Here is a 24,426-nt window from a genome sequence, read left to right as displayed (position 1 = left end):
GTACCTTCTCCAAGTACGGCGCCGGAGGCAACGTACGGACTCAGGGAACAACAATCCTCATATTGAGTCTGTACCTATTTATGTAACAATCTGCGAAGACTGATTTGCTTCGCCAGAATGTCGCTTCCAAAATCGCTTTTATAGACTTGTGTCTATGAGCTATCGAAGTTGCCACAGCTTTTTACTTCGTGCTTTGACTTTGAGGCATAGGAAGCTTTTCTCGTCACAACTCTGGTGAGCTTCCCTTATTAAATCCTTGATAAAGAACGCCAGTGCATTCTTTGACAAGGGTAGTGAAGGCTTCTTTACCGAGCACCACAGGGTATCTGCCTGTCCTCTCAGGTTTCTGGTCCTCTGCAGATAAATTTTTTTAGGGCTCTTACTGGACAAAGGCCTTTCTCCTTTTCTCGTCCTACTAAATGAGATAACCCTGGAATGGTAAAGGATCGGGGCCATGGTTGCGAAGGATTCTCGTTCTTGGCGAGAAAATCTTGTCGTAGAGAGCAGACTGCATTCTCTCCATTGAAGCACATCTTTTTGCTAATGGCTTGCAATTCTTCTTTTTGCTTGGCTGTCGCCAACACAACCAGGAATATGCTCTTCTTAGTAAGATCCTTCCATGAAGCCTTGTCAAGAGGTTCAAACCTGCTCGAGGTTAAAAACATCAGGACTACATCCAAATTCCAAGATGGGGTTGGGTTGTCCTTTCTCTTAGCGGTCTCAAAGGATCTTATAAGGTCCGAGAGATCCTTGTCTCCTGTCACGTCAATATGTCTGTGACGGAAGACGGAGACTAGCATGCTGCGGTATCCCTTGATGGTTAATACTGCTAGTTTCTTTTGTGTTCTTAAATGTAGCAGAAAATCTGCCAATTGAGTAAGAGAGGTATTGGAAGAGGAAATGTTATTAACTCTGCACCATTCTCTGAACACGTCCCACTTAGATTGGTACACCTTGATTGTGGACGTCCTCCTTACTCCCGCGATTGCTCTTGCAGCTCTCCTCGAAAAGCCCTTCGCTCTTGCCTGTTTTTCCGATAGTCGAAAGGCAGTTAGATGAGAGCGAGGAGATTTGATGGTATCTCTCAATATGTGACTACTCTGAGTAGTAACGATCTGGGGGTTTCTACTAGCCACTCCAACACTTCTGTGATCCAGGGTCTCATGGGCCAAACGGAGCTATCATGGTCATGCGGGCGTTGTTCGACTCCCTGAACTTCTTCATGACTCTGTCTAGGATCATGAATGGGGGGAAAGGCGTACGTGTCTAGTTCTTCCCACTCCATGAAGAAGGCGTCCACTGCCACTGATTCCTGGTCTGGGGCTGGAAAGCAGTAAACAGGTAACCTCTTGTTCTCTGCATCGCAAAGAGGTCTATTGACGGTTCTTCCCACAAATTCCAAAGCCTGCTGCACACCTCGTGAAGTAGGGTCTATTCTGTCGTGAGAACCTGTCTTCCTCTGCTGAGAAGATCCGCTCTGACATTATTCTCTCCCTCTATGAAGCGGGTTATCTGAGATATATTGTTCGCTTTTGCCCACAGCAGGAGATCTTGTTGCCTCGTAAAGGGAATCCAAACGAGTGCCTCCCTGTTTCCTGATGTAGGCCAACGCTGTAGTGTTGTCTGTGTTGACCTGTACTAACTTGTTTTGGACCTCCTCCTGGAAGTGTATTAGCGCTAGAAGACTGGCCACCAGTTCCTTCACGTTTATGTGCCATTTCTTCTGATGGCCTTCCCGTTAACCCGAGATCTCGCCCTTCCCCAGTGTTGTATCCCACCCCACGTCTGATGCGTCTGAATACAACACTAGGTCGGGGTTCTTCTGATGAAGTTCGAAGCCCTCTAGTAACTTGTTGGGGTCGTCCCACCAACTCCCCTGATTCCTGATTCCCAGAGAGATCGGAGTCCCCATCTCTAGGTCTTGGTCTCTTGTCCAATAACTAGACAGATGGAACTGAAGTGGACGTAGATGTAGTCACTTGTAGATCCTCCAGACACTTTCCTACAACCTGGCTCTGATTAGCCAGTCGTCCAGGTACATCGAAATTCGTACCCCTTCCAGATGTAACCAGAGAGCCACGTTCGATACCCCTCATGTGAAAACGTAGGGGGCCGTGCTTAGTCCAAAACAAAAGTGCTCTGAACTGAAAAGTTGTAGCGTGATGTACAAATTTCAGATATTTCCTGTAGTTCGGGTGAATTGAGACAAGAAAAACCTCGTCTTTCTATCGACACCATCCAGTCACCTAGTCTGGTGTCTGCTAGGACTGATGCAGTTATTTCCATAGCAAACTTGACTTTGCTCACGCACTTGTTCAGTGGACTTACGTCCAGAACGGGTCTCCAATCCCCCGAGTTCTTGGGTACCAGAAAAGTCTGTTGTAAAATCCCTCTAACGAGGGGTCCTCTACCACTTCTATTGCTGCTTTAGACAGCATCTGGTTTACCTGCTCTTGAAGAGCTGCTGCCAGTAGTGGGATACTTGTGTCTGGAAGTTGAGTTCACTTTTAGGGTTTCGGTTGCTGTTTGGGGTTATGAGGTTGCCCTCCAGCAGCCATTTTCTGTCCTCTTCTAGAAAAGCTCTCCCACGAAAGGGCTGACGCATGGGAGGAGCTTCATTCTCCTTCCTGGCTAAAAAGTTAGCCGGAAGAACTTTCCTCGCAGTCCTTGTAATCAGAGCTTGCGTTGCTTGTGCGCAAGAGCTGCCAATAAGTCCTTCACTAGCTCTGAAGGGAAGAGGTATTTGGTCAAGGGAGCATACAAGAGCTCTGCTCTCTGAGCGAGAGTCAATCCTGACGACAGGAAAGAAACAGCATAGCTCTTTCTTAATAATACCTGCTGTGAAAAAGGAGCTGTGAGTTCGACCGACCCGTCACTCACGGCTTTATCAAGACAGGCAATAAGGTGCATCTGGGTCTCGTTCTTATCGTCTGTGACATCTGTGAAGACTGCTAGAGTCCAGTCCATCAAGCTGAAGACCTCGATTGTTCTGAAGATGCCCTTCAGCAAGTGATCCATCTCCGACGTGGACCACATCACCTTAGCCTCAGTCATGGCTGATCTACGCGAGGAATCAACGAGTTTGGAGAAGTCTCCCTGGGAGGAGGCAGGAACTTCCAAACCGAGAACCACACACTGGATCTAGAAGCCAATCTCGTAGGGGGAAAGGAAAAGGTTGTCCTTCCTTGTTCCTTCTCTTGAGAATCCAATCGTTCAGAGTCGAAAAAGCCCTCTAGCCCGATCTGGCTAACACTGTTTCCTTGAAAGAGAATAGATTAATTGAAAGTTTTCTGGCATCCTGACATCTAAGGTCATTGACGCCGATAGCATTTATCATATGAGAAAAATAAAAGGGAATTCAATTAAAACCATAAAAGTTAAGAAGTCATTATAATAGTTAAATAGTTTTCAGAAGACCTGCTTCTGAAATAAATCTAAAAATGCCGCTCGCAGTGTAGGACACATCATGTCCAAGAATCTTGGCAAGGATGAACCTGCCATCCTCACCTCGAGCCTCAAACAGATATCTATTTCTTAAGTTATTAAAATTAGGGCATTCGGTCAACAAATGCCTCACTGTTAAAGGTACTAAACAGTCCTCGCAATACGGCTGGTGTTGGCCCTTCAGGAGAAACTCGTGTGTCAACCGTGTGTGACCAATGCAGAGACGACAAAGAGTCATCTCCCATTTTCAAGGCATCATGTTATACCTCCAAGGTGATATGATATTTGTTACTTCCCTCATTTTATTGCCATCTAAACTATCCCAGTGCTGTTGCCATTTATTACAAACCAATTTCTTGATGTAAGGTAGGAAATCATTACAGGGAATGGGATACCTACTTGGTAGCAACTCAGATGCCGCATTCTTCGCCAGTCAATCTGCCTTCTCATTCCCAGACACACCTACATGTGCTGGAACCCAACAAAATCGAACTGTTATACCTCTCTGTCCAATAATAAAAAGCCATTCTAAAATCTTTAAAACTAGAGGGTTACTAGAATTAAAAACTTCTAAAGCTTGAAGAACACTCCTTGCATCAATAAAAATTGTAAAATTACCCTCCTTTTCCAAAGCTATTTTCTCAATAGCGGTTAGTATGCCATACAGTTCGGTAGTAAATATGGAAGCTGTTAGAGGAAGTGCACCTCTACAATTAAAATCATTACTATGTACTCCAAATCCAACGCCAGCATCAGATTTGGAGCCATCAGTATATATAAAAGTCGATCCCCTATGTTCTGCAACATGTTCCATAAAAAGAGACCTGGATTCTAAGTCAGTCATATTCTTCTTAACTCCAATAAAGTATTTACAAAAAGATACGACAGGTAATTTCCATGGAGGCATTGATGATACCTTGAATGAAAGCACCTTAATTCTTATTATATCCAGATTGTTTAATAATTGTTTCACCCGAAACCCAAAAGGTTGAGGAGATTTTGGGTGCAACTAAATGTATGTTGAGTGCCTTACAAAACATGCAGTCTGAAAGGCTGAAGAATTAGGGAGTCTTTGCAATCTAAACCAATACCGAATAATAGAGGACATTCGGTGTAGGTCTAGAGACAACTCCCCAGCATCAACAAGGAGACTTGTGATAGGTGAGGTCCTAAACGCTCCTGTGGACAATCTAATACTAGAATGATGTATAGAATCTAATATTTTTAACCGGCTTGGGGTGGCTGAGGAGTATATTTTGAATCCATAACTAATTTTGGATAGAATCAAGGCCTTGTATAATTTTAAAATAGTATTGCGGTCTGCCCCCCCCCATAAATACTTTTAAAAGATTCAGAGCCTCAAGACATTTAGCTTTTAATGCGTTTAAGTGAGAACCCCATGTAAGCCTAATATCAAATATCATCCCTAAAAATTTAGCTTCATTTGCACATGGGATCCGATGACCTTTGATGAATATATCCGGGTCTGGATGTACTCCCCGGATACGACAGAAATGAACAATTGTAGATTTACTTGTCGAGAACTTAAATCCATTCATATATGCCCACTGGATAATTTTATCGATGGAGAGTTGTATTTTTCTCTCAACCATTGCCATTCTAGCTCCAGCAAATGATATAGAGAGATCATCCACACATAATGTTGCGAGAACATCCCGGGGAATGACTGAAGATATCCCATTAATTGCTAGTGCAAAAAGGGTTACACTCAGCACACTACCCTGAGGAACTCCTCCTTCCTGGCATTTACTTTCTGATAGAGCTTCCCCAACTCTCACTTGGAAAACTCTATGTGAAAGAAATGACTGAATAAATAGTGGTAGCTCTCCTCTTAATCCAAACTCATGGATTCTTTTAAGTATACCATATCTCCATGTGGTATCATATGCCTTTTCAAGATCAAAAAAGACTGTCACATAGTGCTGTTTGGAAGCAAAGGCTTCACAAATGGAGGACTCAAGTCGTATCAGCACATCAGTCGTCGAGTGCATTTTTTTGAATCCACATTGAATGGGTGATAAAAAACTCTTCTTTTCAAGGTACCACATCAGTCTTACATTGACCATCTTCTCCATGATTTTGCACAAACAAGATGTCAATGCAATTGGCCTATAATTTGCTGCTAAAAACTTGTCCTTACCGGGTTTTAAAAAGGCTAAAATAATGGCTAGTTCCCAAACACTTGGATAACTATGATCATGCCATATTCTATTAAAAATGCTTAACATAAATAACTTTGTACTAAAAGGTACGTGTTTAATCATTGCATATGGAATTCCATTGGGTCCAGGGGCTGTATTGTTACACGTAGCAAGAGCAGAATCAAATTCTCTTTCAGTAAAAGGAGAATTGTATGAGTCTTGCTTTCTTGTTGCGAAATTTAAAACTTTCTTTTCTTCAATGCTCCTATACTTGTGACCAGGAGCTGCTTCACACTTGCACGATACATTTGAAAAATGGTCAGTCAGGGCATTGCAAACTTCGGTTGCTCCAGTCATATACTGGCCATTTACCTTTAACACTGGTGGTGGGTTTGGGGTGAATTTGCCTGCTATCTTTTTGACTTTCCTCCACACAGATGAAGTTGGTGTTCTACTGTTAATGGAGGAAACAAATGACATCCAAGACTGGCGCCTAGCTTCTTTCATGGCACGACGGAACTGTCCTCTACATTTCTTGTATATGATTAAATTCTCCTCAGTACGGCGCATGAGCAATCGAGTTAAAGACTTTCTTGTGGCTCTGTGCAGGGCAGTTAGTTCAGATGACCATCAGGGGACCGGTCGTTGTCTGAATATCCCTGTTGTTTTGGGAATGGAATTGACTCCTGCTGTGTGAAGAGTTCCATTGAGTAAGTCTATGGCATCATCAACACTTTCAAACTGTTCTGCATTTCCTTCAATTTCACTTAGCTCCCGAAATCTATCCCAGTCTGCCTTATTAAGATTCCATAGAGGCGATCTCTGTAAAGGTGGACCATTGTTGGTGTTTATAATGATTGGTGCATGATCACTAGTATGCCAATCATCTAATGTTCTCCAATTAAAATCGAGAAGACAGTTAGAGCTTGCAACTGATAGGTCAATGCAGGACAAGGTACCTGTCTGTACATGAAAATGTGTGGGCTCTCTTGTATTAAGGAGTCCGACATCTTCATTCTCCAAAATTGATGATATAATATTACCCCTTGCATTTGCCAAAACATCACCCCATAAAGGATGTCTACTATTAAGATCTCCTAGTAAGAGAAAAGGTTGTGGGAGTTGTTTAATCACTTCTACTATACTATCATATGAGATGTTATCATTTGGAGGCAAGTAAAGAGAACAGATTGTGTATTTTCTCCCTATATCAATCTGTACAACCACTGCCTGCAGAGGGGTACAGATAGACAAAGATATTTGGGGAACATCTCGACGGACGTATATAAGACTTCCCCCATGGCTCTGCTTGTTGATCATATGGTGTCCTATAGCTAACATACCCTCGAGGACAAGGAGTATTAGCATTGAGCTTGCTTTCTTGTAGACATACTGTTATTGGGGAGTGCTCACGTATGAGGAGCTTAAGTTGTTCATATTTCGCCCTTAAACCCTGGCAATTCCATTGCAGAATGGAGGAAAAAACTATGGTTTATTTTTTGGAAGACACCTTAGATGAAGTCTTCCCATTGGCAATATTTGATCTAACAATATTTCCCAGAGGTATCTAGAGAGTATCTTGATATAGTGGGTTTTGTGCTCCTCTTTTTCTTTGTGTCCTTTTGATCTAATTGTTGAGGAGGATGGTGGACCTCAACTTGAATTTCTGATTGGTTCAATTTACCTTCTAGTTGATCAGAAACATCAGCAGACAAGATACCATATTCATTTGAAGTCGTAACTTTAATGTTTCTTATGGTAGGAGGCGAGAGAGATGGAGGTCTCTCTCTTTTTCGATTAAAAGGTTGTTATCTATCAGGTTTTTGAACCTTCCCAACTACAGGTTCACCAGGTAAATTGGTTTCAAGTGGAACCTCCATCAGATCAGGCAAGGACACGGCCTGTGAGAGGTTTGTACTATTGTTTAGAATCGGAGTAGTTGGCTTTTGAATAATTTTCAGATCTTTAAGTATCTGTTTTGATTTTTCTACAAATTCTGGATATAGATTTTCGATGGGACTTTCAACCTCTTTAACTACTTTCATTTGTTTCTTTATCTTAAAGATAGAGATATAATTTTCGTCTGTGTGGTTTGGCAAGTTTTTCTTCAGAACCATTGAAAAAGGTTGCCCTGGTCTTATCTGCTTTTCAAGAGCTCTTTTACTAGCCTCTTTAAAAGTAACCCTTTCCATGGTCCTAATGGCCTGAATTTCTTTTTCAAAAATAAACTTAACACAGCTTTTAGATGTAGCTGGGTGTGCTTCCCCACAATGTATGCAATTAGCGTTTTCTATGCATACTCCATGACTACTTTTTCCACAGTCGGCACAAACAGCTGGCTTATTGTTTAGTTTTTCCTTACATTTCTGGCTTAAATGGCCATACATTTGGCAATGATAACACCGCAATGGTGAGGGGATATATGGTTTTACCTTCAAAGATAGCCAACCAGTTTTAATAACATTTGGTAATCTGGATTGATCAAATGTTATAATTAAAGTAGCAAGAGGAATACGTTGTTCTCCAACTGTCTTTCTCATTCTGACTACTTTAACTACTCCTTGATTTTTCAGCTCATCCTCAATTTCTTTTTCCTCTATATCCAGCAATTCTGGAGCATATATCACACCTCTACTCTGGTTGAAAGTAGGATGCGAAACGCATTATACACTATGACCATTCAATGTTGTAAGTGTTTTTAACCTTTCACCTTGTAATGGGGATAGTGTCTCTATCAAGAGACTTCCATTTCCCTGGGGTAGAATTTTTGGCTGCCCTCCACATAAAGTAACTATTTCCTTATTAGCTTTAAAAACATTTACACGCTCATTTCTTCCATTTTCAAATTCTAAGATAAAAAAAAATTCATAATTCACTACTTCATAGTGACCAGGTAATAATTCTACTTTTCTATATCTTTCTGTATTGTCATCATTTTTCACTCTCTCTCTCTTCTTTTCTAGTGTTTGATTATTCACATGACGTGAATAAGGTTCTAATGTAATAATATTAGAACCCGAGTTGGAGCTGTCTGTACCAAGGTCCATGTTTGTATTTTCCAGGTCGTCAACAGAGGGGTGGGTTTTTTTTAGTATGAGCAAGCCGGGTTATCCACCTCTTAGCGGAGGATGTCAGTCCTCCTATCCCAAGTGGCCCAACACGAGAAGAGGCTTCAGCGGGGACCAGTCCTCTATTAGAGAGGGGCTGCCTCTCTTTAGGTGGGCGTACACTGGTCAGTGGGGGTAGTTAGCCCATCCCACCGTCGACTCCAATGCCTGGCGTCACCCATTAACCGCAAATATAGGTGACTTAAAACCGGATCACTGGAGCCCGACTCTTAACAGATTTGGTCTGCACCCAATGAGGTCTGCCAGTGGGTGATGGCGTCTAAATTGGCACAGGTTGAGATGGAATGCCGTCCATCCCACACTGTGCCAAATCCAAAGCATCAGCCAAAGTATAATCGAACATGCCAAAGTCGTCAACAACATCAAGCCCAAAAGGAAGAGATGGGAGAAAAAAAGAAATAACCAAAAGTAAAAGAGAAAGTGCTGACTGATTTAGTTGGATCGACAGCTGGGGACCGAGGTCCAGTGGGAAAATAGTTTCCACTGTTCATTAGAGCCCAGCTGCTAATCCCTAAGCCCCCTATGCTCATCAAGGCTTCAGCATCTGGGGGGCCTTGAAAGAGGAAGATTCCCAGGGTCTACCCTTCAAAAACTGTGAGAGCGGGCTCCGAGGTACAGCCTGCTGAAAGTCCTCCGGATATAAGTCCGCCAGAACTGCAAGTAATCTTTTAAAATCTGCTGCATGAAGAGTTTCCTGCGGTGTTTCTTCCTCTGAGATCTCCTCTAAAGGGTTAGCGATCTCCGATGTAGAAGGAGTGGGAGAAACACACGCCTTGTCTTGCCTGCTTGCGTCCCGCATGCGTCCAGCATGCTGTGAGGGAGCGTCATGCATGCATCCAGCCTGCTGCGAGGAAGCGTCATGCTTGCATGTGTCATGCTGGCATGCATCATGCATGCGTCCAGCATGCTGCGAGGGAGCGTCATGCATGCATCCAGCATGCTGTGAGGAAGCGTCATGCATATGGTCCAGCCTGCTGCGAGGAATCGTCATGCTTGCGTGCGTCCTGCATGCATCCAACATGCTGCGAGGGAGCGTCATGCTTGCGTGCAACCTACATGCATCCAGCATGCTGTGAAGGAGCGTCACGCTTGCGTGCTTCCAGTATGCTGCTGCTGTTGCGAGCTTCCTCTGTTTGCGACTTGGAAACGTCAACAGGGACGTAATAGACTGTTGAAGCTCTGACAGGCATGCTGCTTGCGGTGCGTCCTGCATGCGTCCAGCCTGCTCTATGACGTTCGCGATCTTGATGCGGGGAAGCGTCCTGCTCGCGTGCGTCCAGCAAGCATCCAGCATGCTGTGAGGGATCGTCAAGATCCTTGCCGCCTCCCGTAACGCGTCCAGATCGCTGCGAGGGAGCGTCCATGAGCGCTGCAGCTCGTGTGCGTCCTTGCCACGAGACCGCACTCGGAACTATGACGTTCACGATCTTGACGCGGGGAAGTGTCCCGCTCGCATGCGTCCAGTATGCTGCGACGAAGCGTCCTGCTTGCGTGCGTCCAGCATGCTGTGAGGGAGCGTCAAGATCCTTGCCACCTCCCGTAACGCGTCCAGATCGCTGCGAGGGAGCGTCCAGGAGCGCTGCAGCTCGCATGAGTCCTTGCCGCGAGTCCACGCTCAGAACTATGACGATCGCGATCTCGATGCTCGGTTCCATGACGAACAACTCTCTTCTTGTCTAGCAGGAAGGGAAAAACGTAAAACGCCAGCCTCATCTGGGAGCTGCGTCATCCGACAGCGAGGATAACACTTTTACCTCACCTTTCCCATGGCGAGGGCGAGCGTCCTGGGAAGCGTCAACAGGTACGCTCGAGGGGACGACTGCTCGGGGGCTAACGCCTCTCGCCTCCCTTCGCCTGTCGACATTCCTTCTCCCAGGGGTTGGGGAGCATGGAAGAGGTCCAGGGCTAGGAGAACGACAGGTTCGAGCAGCCGTACCCTCTACTTCACTGTGTCATGCTTGCGTGCCACTGAACCTAGCACTTTTAACAATTTCACATCAGACCATAATTAGACCTGCCCGTTACGAGAGATTATACTCTTTCGCCAAGGGCTAGAATGAAAATTCAATAGCCTATACGATTAATATTAGTATTCTCAATATCAAAATACTAAATAACAATACAAAGTATTGTGAAACTGTAACGATCGTCAAGAGTACTGCGTAGTGTAAATTGACTGTACGCTAGTGAAATCTCTATAATAAATCGATGATTAACTAAAGGAAGTATACTAATAGGACAAATATTTACTTAAAAAATAATATATTTCCCTACATTATAAAAATTAAAATACTTATGCTTAGTAAGTTAGTATTTCCTTTACATTTCTTGCAAGAAAAAGAAAAGAATTTACATATTTGGAAGTCATACTACGTAGTTTACGTCACATGATTTGTGACATCATAGCGCTGGCAGAATGATTTCCTTCAAGGCATTCTGCTAAGAGTTTACGTCACGTCTTTAAGAGTTGTTCGTTAGTTTTTAAAGTAGGGGGAAAAAATCCTTGATCCTATTCCTTTCAAGCTTACGAACATAGCGATCATATTCCAAAAGAAAAATACACACATGCCCTCTGCATTTTAAATACTGCGTGGGGATCAAGAGCAGCTTTTGAAAGCCAGTCTTGCAGCCCTACACACAAAATCTAGCAACAGAGGAGCCATCTTGAAAATCAAGTTAAATTAAACTGTCCAAGTTGGACCAACAAAAAAAAAACTATCTTATTCGTGTGAAAAAGAAAGGAAAATCCAATATCAGCGAAAGCCATCAAAAACAAAGCAATGGGTACTTCACCAATTTGTAGTTAAAGCAAACCCAAACAAAGTAGCCAATTTCCGACGTGTTGCTAGAATGACGGCAGGGAATTTCTGAGGATTTATGGGAATGGTTCCAGGTATGACCACCTGCTCACCTGTCGGCGATTGCCGCGAATTTTGAATTTCTGCCGGGCGCGCGACGAATTGGCGGGATGAAGCTATATATATGTAACTACCAGGGAAGTTACATATTTAAAAATCGGAAAACTAAAACCCAAAATAATGATATGCAATGTATAAAATGATGGAGATGATGTAGTAAATGCTTTGATTCAAAGAAATCGGTGCCTGGACCGAATCCAAAATATAGAAGATAAGATAAGTGTAGTCCTGAAGAAAAATGCCTGGGGGGGGGGGGGGGGAGTCACCCACCATGTGCTGAAATGTGATCCTGAAGTTCGAAGGGCTATTCATGAAAATGGGGACAAAGTTTCGTTACGATGGGGTATCTATAACATACGTGATAGGTGGTACCACGTGATCACCTGCTACCACTGTCAGAGGTATGGACATTTTGAAAAAGATTGCAAGTCCAAGAATGAAGATAGAGTCTGCAGGAAATGTTCAAGGAGACACTCCACCAGGGAGTGTAATTTGCAAGTGTCAGTGTATAAACTGCACTAAGTTAAACAGATCAAGTGACCACACAGTAAATTCTAGAGACTGCAATGCTTTTGACTTGTAATTTTAAAGACTAGCGGAAAATACTGATCATGGTTACTAGGGATGTCATAAACTGTGGCTATGTAAATATACAATCTGTAGGTAATAAGACTGTTCAAATTCGAGAATTGATAAACGAGAAATATTTAGATATACTAGCATTATCTGAAACATGGTTAAATAACTTGGACAAGGCAAAGATCACTGATAATGACGCCCCCCACACATGCCTTCTTTCACATACCGAGAGAAGGTAGGTCTGGTGGGGGTGTCGGACTCTTTGTTCATAAATGTTACTCAAACCTCAAAACGTTGAAAAGAATTAGTGTAACAATCTTTGAATATATAGAAATTGAATTTACGCCAAAAAATAGAAGAATATCCTTTGTAACAACCTACAAACCTCCTAGAACAAACACTAGTATCTTTTTTGAAGAATTCGGTGCTCTCATTGAGATGATTACCATGAAGAAAAACAAATTGGTTATCTGTGGAGACTTCAATTTTTGGATGGATGACGCATCAAATCCTGACGCTTTGGCATTTAGTGAGTTACTAGAATCATATCGACTTGTGAATAATGTCGACTGACAACTACTTTAACTTGGCATACGCTAGACTTAGTTGTAAGTGATGATATGAATAATATTGTATCAGATATAAAAGTCGAAGAGAAATGTACTATCTCCTCAGTACACAAACTTATTACGTTTAGTCTACCTCTACAGAAACATGCATTAGTAAAGAAAATAAACTTTAGACATAAATCAAATTTTTCTCCTACCGTATTTATTGAAGAAGTTACAAAGAAAATAAATGATGCCATCATCATTCCCTGTGATCAAGATGACCAAGCTAAGTGTGCTAACTGTCTTCTGACCACTTATAATAGTGAGTAAAAGTAAATATGATACCATGTGCCCACCGATGGAAAAGACCATAACCGTAAAAGACCAATCTCCTTAGTTTGATGGAGAGACTTTGGAAAAAAATAGGGCAAAAAAGACGTAAAGAAAGAAAGTGGAATAGGTTAAAAACTGAAAGTACTTGGGTAGAATACAAAACTGCTGCGTGTCAATATAACTACCAACTACAGGAAAAAAGTTAATACTATAAGAGAAAGATTCTGGAAGCAGCAACAGACATACAGAAGTTATATCGTCTCCTGAATGGTATAATGGGAAATGTAAAAGAAAAGAAGCTACCTGATGGATACAGTGACCAGGAACTAACAAATAATTTTCTAGCATTCTTTAAAAACAAAATTGAAAACATAACCAGGTCATTTGTAAATACTCAACATCAGATTAAAGATATCCCCGGCACACAGACTACCAGGAATTAAGCTCATATATGCCTATTTCAAATCTATCCTTTATCTCAAAAGTGTTTGAATATGTAATTCTTGAACAACTAATCAGCCACTTAGAAGTAATAGAGGCTTTGCCCGACAACCAATCTGCTTACAGAAAACTATACTCAACGGGGACAACCATCAGCTCTGTTGTAAATGATATGCTAGAAATGATGGATGAAAATAAATGTGGTACCTTAATTCTGCTCGATCTCAGTGCTGCTTTTGATACAGTTGTGCTACTAAATTATCTACGGTCCATCGGCGTTGAAGATCAAGCCTTCGAATACACAAAAGATAACTTAATTGGTAGAAATCACTGTGTACAAATTGGAAACTCTTATTCATCATATGAACCCTTAAACAGAGGGGTACCCCAGGGGAGTGTACTTGGCCCAATCTTATTCTGCATCTATACTATTGGTCTATCGAAAATACTACAAAGGCATGGCTTGAAGTTCAAACTATTTGCAGATGACACACAATTTTACTTCTCCATAAATGATATAAATGACACTACTGAAATTCTAAACCGAATCCTTGATAGTGTTAGAGAATGGATGACATTTAAACAACTAAAATTAAATGAGAACAAAACTGAATTCATGGTGGTGGGAAAGAGAAACTGCGTGAGAAACTTAGGTGATCTTCAAATGAACATAATTAATGACTCGGTGCCGATATCGAGTAAAGTTCGAGATCTAGGTGTATTTCTTGACTGTAACCTGTCTCTAAATGCCCAAATATATATTGTAATAAAAACTGCTGGTTATCATCTAAGAAATATTGCGTTTATAAAAAAGTACCTGGACGAAAATTCTGCAAAGAAATTTGTGATAAACTGTGTTATTACCAGGATTGACTACTGCAACTCTATCTACTACAATTTACCAAAAGTGCAACTTAAGAAATTACAAAACATAATAAACAGAGGAGCAAGACTGATAAAAGGTGTCCCACCTAGAGAAAGGATCACCCCTTAAAAAGTACTAATCGATTTACACTGGCTGCCGATTAAAGCGAGAATTGAAAGTAAAGTATGTACAATAACCCACCAAATTATCAGAACCGGGCGTCCAAAATACTTAAGAAAATTGCTACATATTGCGCAGCCAACAAATCGTGTTGACGCGAGAATAGTTACAGATGGCTTCAAACTATTGGAACCTAGATCTATGTCTACTGTAGGCTCCAGAGCCTTTAAATATGCGGCCCAGAGACTATATAATAAGCTTCCACGAAACATCGAATGATTGAAGACATTAACGCTTTCGAGGAAACTGAAGACTTTCTTATTTCATGAGTCTTTTGACAGTGGCGATTCAACAGTAAATGAAGAATACGAGACATGAAACGTTAAATACTTTGAACGAATAAGGTAAAACGACAGTGGAGGTCCTGTAGAAAGTAGGGTTCTGCTGTATGGGATCGGAAAAACAGCCACCAAAGTAAGTATTATTATTATTATTATTATTATTATTATTAGCCAAGCTACAACCCTAGTTGGAAAAGCAAGATGCTATAAGCCCAAGGGCTCCAACAGGGAAAAATAGCCCAGTGAGGAAAGGAAACAAGGAAATAAATAAATTATGGGAACAAACTAACAATAAATCATTCTAAAGACAGTAACAACGTCAAAATAGATATGTCATATAAAAACTATTAACAACGTCAAAAACAGATGTCATATATAAACTATAAAAAGACTCATGTCAGCCTGGTCAACATAAAAACATTTGCTCCAACTTTGAACTTTTGAAGTTCTACTGATTCAACTACCCGATTAGGAAGATCATTCCACAACTTGGTCACAGCTGGAATAAAACTTCTAGAATACTGTGTAGTATTGAGCCTCATGATGGAAAAGGCCTGGCTATTAGAATTAACTGCCTGCCTAGTATTACGAACAGGATAGTATTGTCCGGGGAGATCTGAATGTAAAGGATGGTCAGAGTTATGAAAAATCTTATGCAACATGCATAATGAACTAATTGAACGACGGTGCCAAAGATTAATATCTAGATCAGGAATAAGAAATTTGATAGACCGTAAGTTTCTGTCCAACAAATTAAGATGAGAATCAGCAGAATAGATTGATCAAAGAAAATCTTAAAAGACTTTCTCAATAAGCCAATATTTTGTGCAATTGAAGAAGACACAGACCTAATGTGTTTCTTAAAAGTAAATTTGCTGTCAAGAATCACACCTAAAATTTTAAAAGTCATACAAATTTAAAGAAACCTTATCAATACTGAGATACAGATGTAAAGTAAAACTATCATTATGGTGCATTTCTGACCATTACTATAGCAAATCACTTGTTTTTGGTGTTTCTCCACCCAAAAACTCGGTTTCCCACTGGAATCTCCATAAGACATAAGAATTTTCATCATATGAGGCGGTGGGTAGAGAGACTCATAAACAGGCTGTTTCTCCTTATATTCATGGTCAGAAATGTATAAAACGTAAGATAACTAGCATGAAAACTATTTAATTCGTGTATTTGGCTAGATATTAAAGTATCCTATATTTACCGTATTTTTGTGAATTTCGTTTGTAACACCGTTTGTTTTATTTAACACTTCTCCTTTAGTTTACAATTTAGTGTCAAAATACTGTCGTTCAATAGTTATATGCTGGACCCAGAGCCAATTTCTTCACGTTCACCTGCAAGGTTTTGTTACATGTTTAGATTTTTTACCACATACTGAATGTTGTTGTTTTTTTTTTTTTTCAATATCTAGGCCTATATGGCACTTAAAATTTATGTTAATATTTCTACGATGGGTAAAAAGTTACATTTATTTGGTTGAACGTTATCTGCTTCCGTCCTTCCCACGAAGGCCGTCAATCTATAAGATAATTTTCTGGTCATTTCACTCCGCCCCGACTTTCTCGTTTCATTGCGGTGATTCTATTTCCACGTTTAAAGGTCACTCAAAAAGGGAGGGCCAGGCAATGTCTGCTGGTGACTCAGCAGGTAGATCTATAGGCTCCCCAAACACATCCCCTCTCCTTCGTCCACAAGGATGGCGAGGTTACAAACACTAAAGGAACTTAAAGAGCTTGAACGGGACTCGAGCCCCAGTCTGACGATCACCAAGCAGAGTTGTTACCAACATATCACAACAACGTCCAACACATTCAAGAGAAGATCGATGGCTATCACTGAAATGTTCCTATTGTGCTTGGAAGCAATAGTAAGTATGTGTGTTTAGGTCATTTTGTCATCAGGAAAACTATACTCTTATTGTCAAGTTAAACAATAATAATGTATATTAGCCATATCCAAATGACGTGTTTTACTTTTATCAAAAGTATGAGGGAATGTCCAATTACTTTACTGTTATAGAAGGGAAATTTAACATCTGTTTGCAAGGATGGGTGAGTAAACGACAAAGCCTAACAATATTATCCAAACTAGATAATTCCCTCATCAACTCGCAAGCCTTGAACTTCTTTTCTTTCCTTCGGAGTTCGGCCCAATGTGGAATGGAGCCCGAGTTATACCCTGCCAGAGACTGTCTGCAATATATAGTAGAATTTACTCTGGCTTTGCAAAAGACCTTTCTCATGGTCATGCTCTTGGGCTGAGCATGACAACCGTTAACTAGATTCAGTACTCCCATTGAGTACCCTATAGGCCTACTATACTCCATTTGTCAACAGTGCACCTACTCGGTACTCACCTTCAAGGCATGCCCATGTATTAGGACACTCTTTGGCGACGACGACAAACTAGATCATGTTACTGAAACATTTCTGGACTTGGACCAATCAAATTACTCCTCGTATTACTGAATTACAGAAATCTTACAAAATCTTCCGCCATTAGCTTAAGTTCTTTTGCTCGGCAGCCCGAGTTCAGAGTGCGTTGTGAATGCGATGGGCTGGCCATCGACTTCTTTCGCTGGAACGGATCCTCGTTCTTCTTTGCCCTCACTTGCTGACTTTGTAATCTCTGTCTGGAGTCAGGACTCAGGACTACATCAAAGTTGCACCCGCCTCTGACCACGCATAAAATGAATAAAATTCTCGGACCTCGTACATAAATTATCGGCCATAATAAATGCAAGATATTTATTTGTAAAATTATAAGGTTCGTGTAAGAGGCGTCAAATTAAAGTATCACAATTTCGAAAGTTATGACTTAAAACCACATTTTGAAAGGGAAACAAACGCAAGAACACCACCTACCCTAACCTACAAGCTGCATCCTTACCTAATTACCTACTGGTATCTCCAGTTTTGCCAGATGGGTTAGTCTAAAAATCCCTAAAACTCGTGATAACAAAACCGCCCAAAAATCCCCATTTCCAGAAATATATTTTCTTCTAATATAGAAATTACTCACTATACTTCGTGTAAAAAACTAATTGCAGCAATATAAAGGTTTACTCATCTCTGTTTTTTCTTCATAGAAATATGTACAGAATATGGTAACCAGTCATCCAAAATCCCCAGATCTAAAGATAAATTCCCAAATGTAAGGATAAATCCCCAAATCTAGGGATACATTCCCATATCTGGCATCGCTGGGTGTCTCCCATACAACCCCCTATACTGATGCATCTTTATTCAATGGGGAGCGGGTATGGCGGTCATTACACTGTCGTACCCTTACCTACTTATTTACTCTCCCCTCGGATTGCTGTATCCTTATCTACTCATCCCTTACACTACCATATTCTTGCCTAGACTGCTGTATCCATACATGCCAGGGGGTCCTACTGTTACGCCCCCAGCAAATCCCCTACAAACTGCCATATTAGCGCACCCTAAGACAGTTTCTACCACGTGTTTCTTCCCAAACGGCTTCACTCCTGACAAAGTAACACTAAAAAGTCATATTTCCCAAATCGGAAAACTAGCTTGAAATATGAATTATATGCGGTCAAAGATTTTATTCATTATATGAATAATAAGTGAGGTCTGAGAGCGGTCCGACATTTAAGTGGTTCCTCTCATCTGTCAGATCCTCCTCTGTTAAGGATGTGAGTGGACAAAGATCAGGTAAAAGAAAATAAAATCTCATAACAACTTTGCCAGCATCACTACCTTATTTAATGCAGAGTAGTGAATTTCACCAGGAAAGACTTCTTTATAGTAGCAGACCACTTCAGTACACAATTTCTTCAAGCTGGCGTTAAAACTTCACTCTTGATATCCTTTATGGCCTTGCTATTATTTTAAAGAGACATTGCAATGACGTACCTACTGTACGTCAGTACGTCTTCAGAGAGAATTTATCATCGGGAGTTCATAGAATCGATAAGGTGTTGCAGGGAGGTTCAAGTGTAGTGCTTTAAAAACATGAATAATATATAATAATATATAATATGATATAACACCTTGATCATTAAAGTGGATCAGCATGTTTGATGGTAAGAACTCAATTTATACTCCCGCATGCAACAGTTGAGCGCATGACCTCCAGCATTATTATTATTATTATTATTATTATTATTATTATTATTATTATTATTATTACTACTACTACTACTACAAGCTAAGCTACAATCCTAGCTGGACAAGCAGAATGTTATAAGCCCAAAGAGCTCCAACAGGGAAAAATAGCCCAGTGAGGAAAGGAAATAAAGAAATATTTATAATACAAGAGGAGTAATGATCAATTAAAATAAGATACTTTAAGAACAGTAACAACATCAAATTAAATATTTCCTATTTAACTATAAAAACTTAAAAGAAAAAAAAATAAGAGGAATAGAAATATATAATAGTGTGCCCAAGTGTACCCTTGAGCAAGAAAACTCTAGCCCAAGACAGTGAAAGACTATGGTACAGAGGCTATAGCACTACCCAAGACTAGAGAACAATGGTTTTATTTTGGAGTGCCCTCCTAGCAGACCTGCTTACAACAGCTAAAAAATCTCTTCTACCCTTACCAAGAGAAAAGTAGCCACTGAACAGTGCAGAAGTTAACCCTTGGAGCAGAGAAAAATTGTTTGGTAACCACAGTGTTGTCAGGTGTATGAGGACATAGGAGAATGGGGAACGAATAGGCCAGATTATTTAGTGTATGTGTTGGCAAGGGAAAAATGAGCCGTAACAAGAGAGAGAGAGAGAGAGAGAGAGAGAGAGAGAGAGAGAGAGAGAGAGATCCAATGTACTATTGTCTGGCCAGTCAAAGGACCCAATAACTCTCTAGCGGTAGTATCTCAACTGGTGGCTGGTGACCTGGCCATCGTACTACCTGTATGCACTTTAAATTCCAGACCTTTTTTCAGAGATAAACCTTGACTTGGGGGATGAAACACTAGTGAAACTTATGTGATGTCAGCAGTTTAGTTACCCATGTCTTCTAGTTGTTTATCCAATGATAGCAGCCTCTTACTTTTTTTTTTAATTTGGATTTTTACTTATAAATTTGCTCTGACTTTCTCATAAAGCCCGCAGCATTTCCATGCTATAATTTTGATACGATATTTGTAAGATTTAAATCAAGGGACCTGGCATTCTCCTTTATAATAGTCTGCAATGGTATGTTTCCAAAAATGGCCAGTCCTATCCATATTGAAAAATATCCCCCTTCCTTGACGATGGTCTCGTCAGAGACTTTTTGTTCACATACACTTCAGAAGCGTGTTTCTCAACTGAAGCACCTTCTCCATGAATGGATACACTCTGAAGGTTAAACCTTCTTTGAAATTTATGAAACCAGCCCTTGCTGTCATTAAAATAGGTTGGTTTGGTGGGAGATGCCATAGATGATCCTGGATCTGGGTTGTCATCGCCATATTTAAACTTGTTTTACAATTGCCTGGCCTTTTTTTGCAGTTGGTCTTGGTATCTAGAGCAATGTTTTTCTTCCTGCAGTCAATAAACCAAAGAGGTAATACAGACTCCATCCTCACGATGGCACTTTTTTTTGTAGGAAGTTACCACCCTTTTTGCTGTCTTGTTAAAAGTCACATTTGCCATTGAGCCATTATCATTTTTGATACAGCAAACACTACTGTACATCCATTGATGTTATAATGATGGCCTACATCAGCATACCTTCTCCCTTCCTTAAGCATGTTGAGGAATCTCATCTCTGCTATGGTAAGCATCTTGCTATGGTGCATGGGGTGCAAAACGTTTGGGTGACATCGTAAGGCTTGAAATAAATTCACAATTTTACACAAATGCAAAACAACACCACACAATGAAAGTAAAGCTGTGGAGTGATGGATGCCAAGTATTTATGCACTAAAGTGAAGTGAACAAATTGGAGGCGGTAACCATCCTGGAGGATGTTTATCATCCAGGCCTCTGCTAAGTGGTACTACCACCTTGCCCATTGGCTTGACAGAAATCCTCCAATTCGTGACAGTGAAAGGGGAGGATTGCCTTCCCTAATGTCCTCTCCTGCCTCTTTCCTTTCTAGGTTGATTACAACGGGGACGAAAGAGGCTAGGATCCTTAGGTATCCTAGAGGTGAATGGCTCTGGAGTAGACATCTTAGCCCTAGTTGGACCCTTTCTCATGACAAACCTCAACAGGGTTAAAGCTCTAGTCTTTTGAATTGGACTTGGAAAAAAATGACTACACAGTGGAAAAGTCCCGACTGTTCTTCCTCCACTTTTCCTTTGTTGCTTCAACCTCCTCTGGAGGATAGAGAACCTGACTCTAGTAGGGTGGTGCATTTTTGTGCTAGGGCTTCTCTTTGCTCTATTTGAATGGCAAACTTTGTCACTACAGCATCCCTTCTTGTTAACAACCCAGTTGTTCCACTGGTTTGCAGGCACCAGGATGGTGAATTCCTTCTTGTTCTTAGGAATTGAGAGATCCTGAGGAAGCAAAGTAAGCGAGTGTTCCATACCAATGATCCAACCAGGTGGTTGCTTGGAGGCTAGCCATTTCTGTGGCTTCCAAGTTTGAAGCTTCTTAGGCAGAAAACATTAATGGTTGCCCTTCCAATCTTTCTACTGACATGCCTGCTGTCAAAGTCATAAATGCTGGGTCAGTTGGGAGGGGAAAAGATATGGGTCCCTCTGGCATGGCATGTAAAACCTCTTGTCTAAACAATGCAGGAGGCACATTTCTATTTTACCTACTGGCAAGAAGTGAATTATTTCGTCCAGAGAGACCCGGTTGCACTATATAGAGCCTCTTTGGCCAGTTCCGACCACAAAAGTTCTAAGGAGGGTCTGCAATCCTATGGTGCTCCGAAGAGCCTGTCGGGGGATGTTTTTCCTGTGTCTAGCATAGAGGAGTCTGTTGCATCTAACGATTCCTCACTAAGTAGCAGGGATTAGAATAGTTCTGTTCATCTGCTCAAGGTACTTTCAGGACCATGGACTGACCCTGGGTGATAGTAAATTGAGGTAGTGTGGGCAGGACTGTGCCTTGAGGAGAGTCCTCTGCTCACGCGCTTGCCTTGGGTGACTGCCTATGGGAGTGTACCTCTGGAGGGCATACACAGTCACATTAGGATTGAATTTGGACCGAGCTGTCCTTAATCCCAGTGTTCCCTTTGAGGGGAGAGTCCTTATGATTAGTTCATGGGGAGTTTAAACCTCTCCTGTCAGTTCCAGTGTCTTGGAATCTCCTTTCTGACATGGCATTGTCTTAGGGGATTGCTCCTTCCTATTCCAGTATCAGAGTTCTCTATGCTCCTCGGCTAAAGAGATCTTGGCAGATGAAGAGTGTGCGGGAAACTTCCTCCGAGGAAGACAGGGTGTACTTGATAGAGACCGATCGTGTGAGAATTTCACGGTTAGCCTACTCCATTGTCTTGATGTCTTGGGGTCTTCCCTTAGGTTTTGTGGGCCCAGAGGAATGCATGCTCTTGGCTATGAGAACACTAAAATCTGCAGTATGTTGTCTACCCAATGCAGAAAATCCTCCCTGTGAAAAGGAAAATCCCTATCTGTATATAGCAGGTCTGTTGAGTGAGTACCATAAGAAGAAAGTTTGACAATGAGAATAGGAGACTGTCAAGTCACTGCTAGCAACACAGCCAGTGGTGCTCTATTGTCTGGTACAGATGTTCATACTGATTGTAAGGAGAATGTACCCTAGAATGGGTGCATTCAGGGGAGAAACCTGTTGAGTTCTCAAATGTCTTCTCCCTAGGAGACAAAAAGTGTGGATGCCCTGCTGATGGTGTGCGTCTGGATAAGCGATTAACCTCAGAGTAACACCTTGGTCCGAGTCCTGAGGTGAATGTGTGCATTCTAACTGCCAAGAGATTCTGTAGGTGATCACATACTTGGTCAAACTAGGCTATGTCTCCTAACAGAAAGATAGGCCTCTGCCAATGGTTCATAAACTAATGAGTGCCTATACTTCAGTTTGTGAGTGTGCGCCATACTATGGGAGCGCGAATGCGTAGAGTTTTTCAGTTCTGCAGCTCTGCCTAGAAAGTTCCTATCAAAGGACATACATTTACAATTGCGCTGTAGAATCTCTGTAAGGGCAAAATTTAAGAGCTGAGCGCTTGCGCACCAGAATAAGATATACTCTCTACATGAGCGACTACCCTGGGCAAATCTTGTTAATTCTCTGATGTACACTCAGATGCTGAAGCACCCACCAGCTTAAGGGCCTGTGATATTCTATGAGTGTATGAGATACAGTACTAACAGCTGTAAGTACTCATAAGCGAGCTAAAGTATCTACTTATAGGCAAGAATTCTAAAGCTAATCAGCGAGCACATGTAGGTGTGAGCCGAAGAGTGCATCCCACTGCTAACGAAAGAATCCATAAGTACAATCTGGCAATTGCTTTTGAGCATGTGAACTCAATCCTATTGGGGAAAATGAGTACAGTATAAGTCTCACTGAATATGCGCTAATAGCAGCATAAGTGTCCGCTGGCAAGAGCAAGAGCTTTGAAGCATGCACGTCAAAATGTGTGGGCGTGTAATAACGCGATCCAAGGGCGCTCTCATAGAAAATCAGACATGACTCTAATAGACTCATGCAATCCCGTATCTAATCTCTTGTCTAAGACAATCTTCGTAGGAAGGTGGGGGAACTTTCGCAGGGGAGGCAGATCTCCTTGGGTAGTATTCAAGGTTTACGCTCCTCTTAGCCTCAGCGTGGCGAGAATTATTCACTTACGTAGAAAACGAGGTTGTGGTGGCCGATGTGGTAACATCCCTGACTGGTGATCGCCAGACTGGAGGTAAAGTCCTGCTTAAACTCATTAGTTCCTTTGGTTGTGGCAACTTCACTATCCTTGTGAGCTAAGGTTGGGGGTTTTGGGGGATCCGATAGGTCAATCTGCTGAGTCATCAACACCCATTGCCTGGTCCCTCTTGGTCCTAGCTTGGGTGGGGCTACGGTGCTGATCATATGTGTATATGGTCAGTCTCTAGGGTACTGTCCTGCTCGATAGGGCAACATCACTGTCCCTTACCCCTGCCATTCATGAGCAGCCTTTAAACCTTAAACTAGGTGGGGAGGGAGGACGAAGGGGTTTCCTATTCTTACCTGTCAAAAGTCCATGCACTTTTGGCAAGGTAAATGCGGAGGTGATGATCTGTCATCAAATGCCCCTTCCAAGGTCTCTGGCAGACATAAGTGGTTCACGTCAGCCATCTAAAGTGCAGGAGCTGTAGATGAAGAAGTTTTAGTTTTTAGTTGTTAAAACTAGCATAAGTCTCCACTGCCGGGTTGCTAAAGCTAGCATAAGCCTCTTTATTGATGAGCGGCTAAAGCTAATATAAGCCTCTTCATTGACGAGATGCTAAAGCTAGCATATGCCTCTTCATTGATGACATGCTAAAGCTAGCACAAGCCTCTCCATTAATGACATGCTAAAGCTAGCACAAGCCTCTTCACTGACAGGATGCCCTCCAACCCTAAGGACAGCCACTATGACCTTAGGGTGTATTCTCTCTCTGGGT

The 24,426-nt window shown here is 41.6% G+C and overlaps 1 protein-coding gene across 2 annotated transcripts in view; it reads right to left on the bottom strand.

The window, feature by feature from the left end:
* LOC137622091 (SET domain-containing protein SmydA-8-like) overlaps positions 1 to 17,457 on the bottom strand; it is a 52,705-nt gene extending 35,248 nt beyond the window's left edge. Inside the window, exon 1 of one of the 2 annotated variants that reach the window (XM_068352576.1) lies at positions 17,257 to 17,457. The gene's annotated coding sequence lies outside the window, so the exon portion shown is untranslated. Of the gene's footprint in view, positions 1 to 16,366; positions 16,386 to 17,256 lie in introns of those variants that run through there. The other variant, XM_068352579.1, reaches the window with a different exon arrangement.
* Positions 17,458 to 24,426: the final 6,969 nt, after the last annotated feature.

This window comes from Palaemon carinicauda, chromosome 2, assembly GCF_036898095.1.
Source record: "Palaemon carinicauda isolate YSFRI2023 chromosome 2, ASM3689809v2, whole genome shotgun sequence".
Lineage (NCBI taxonomy): Eukaryota > Metazoa > Arthropoda > Malacostraca > Decapoda > Palaemonidae > Palaemon > Palaemon carinicauda.
The sequence above is the reverse complement of the archived record's forward strand: the minus strand, read 5'-3'. Positions and strand labels throughout refer to the sequence as shown.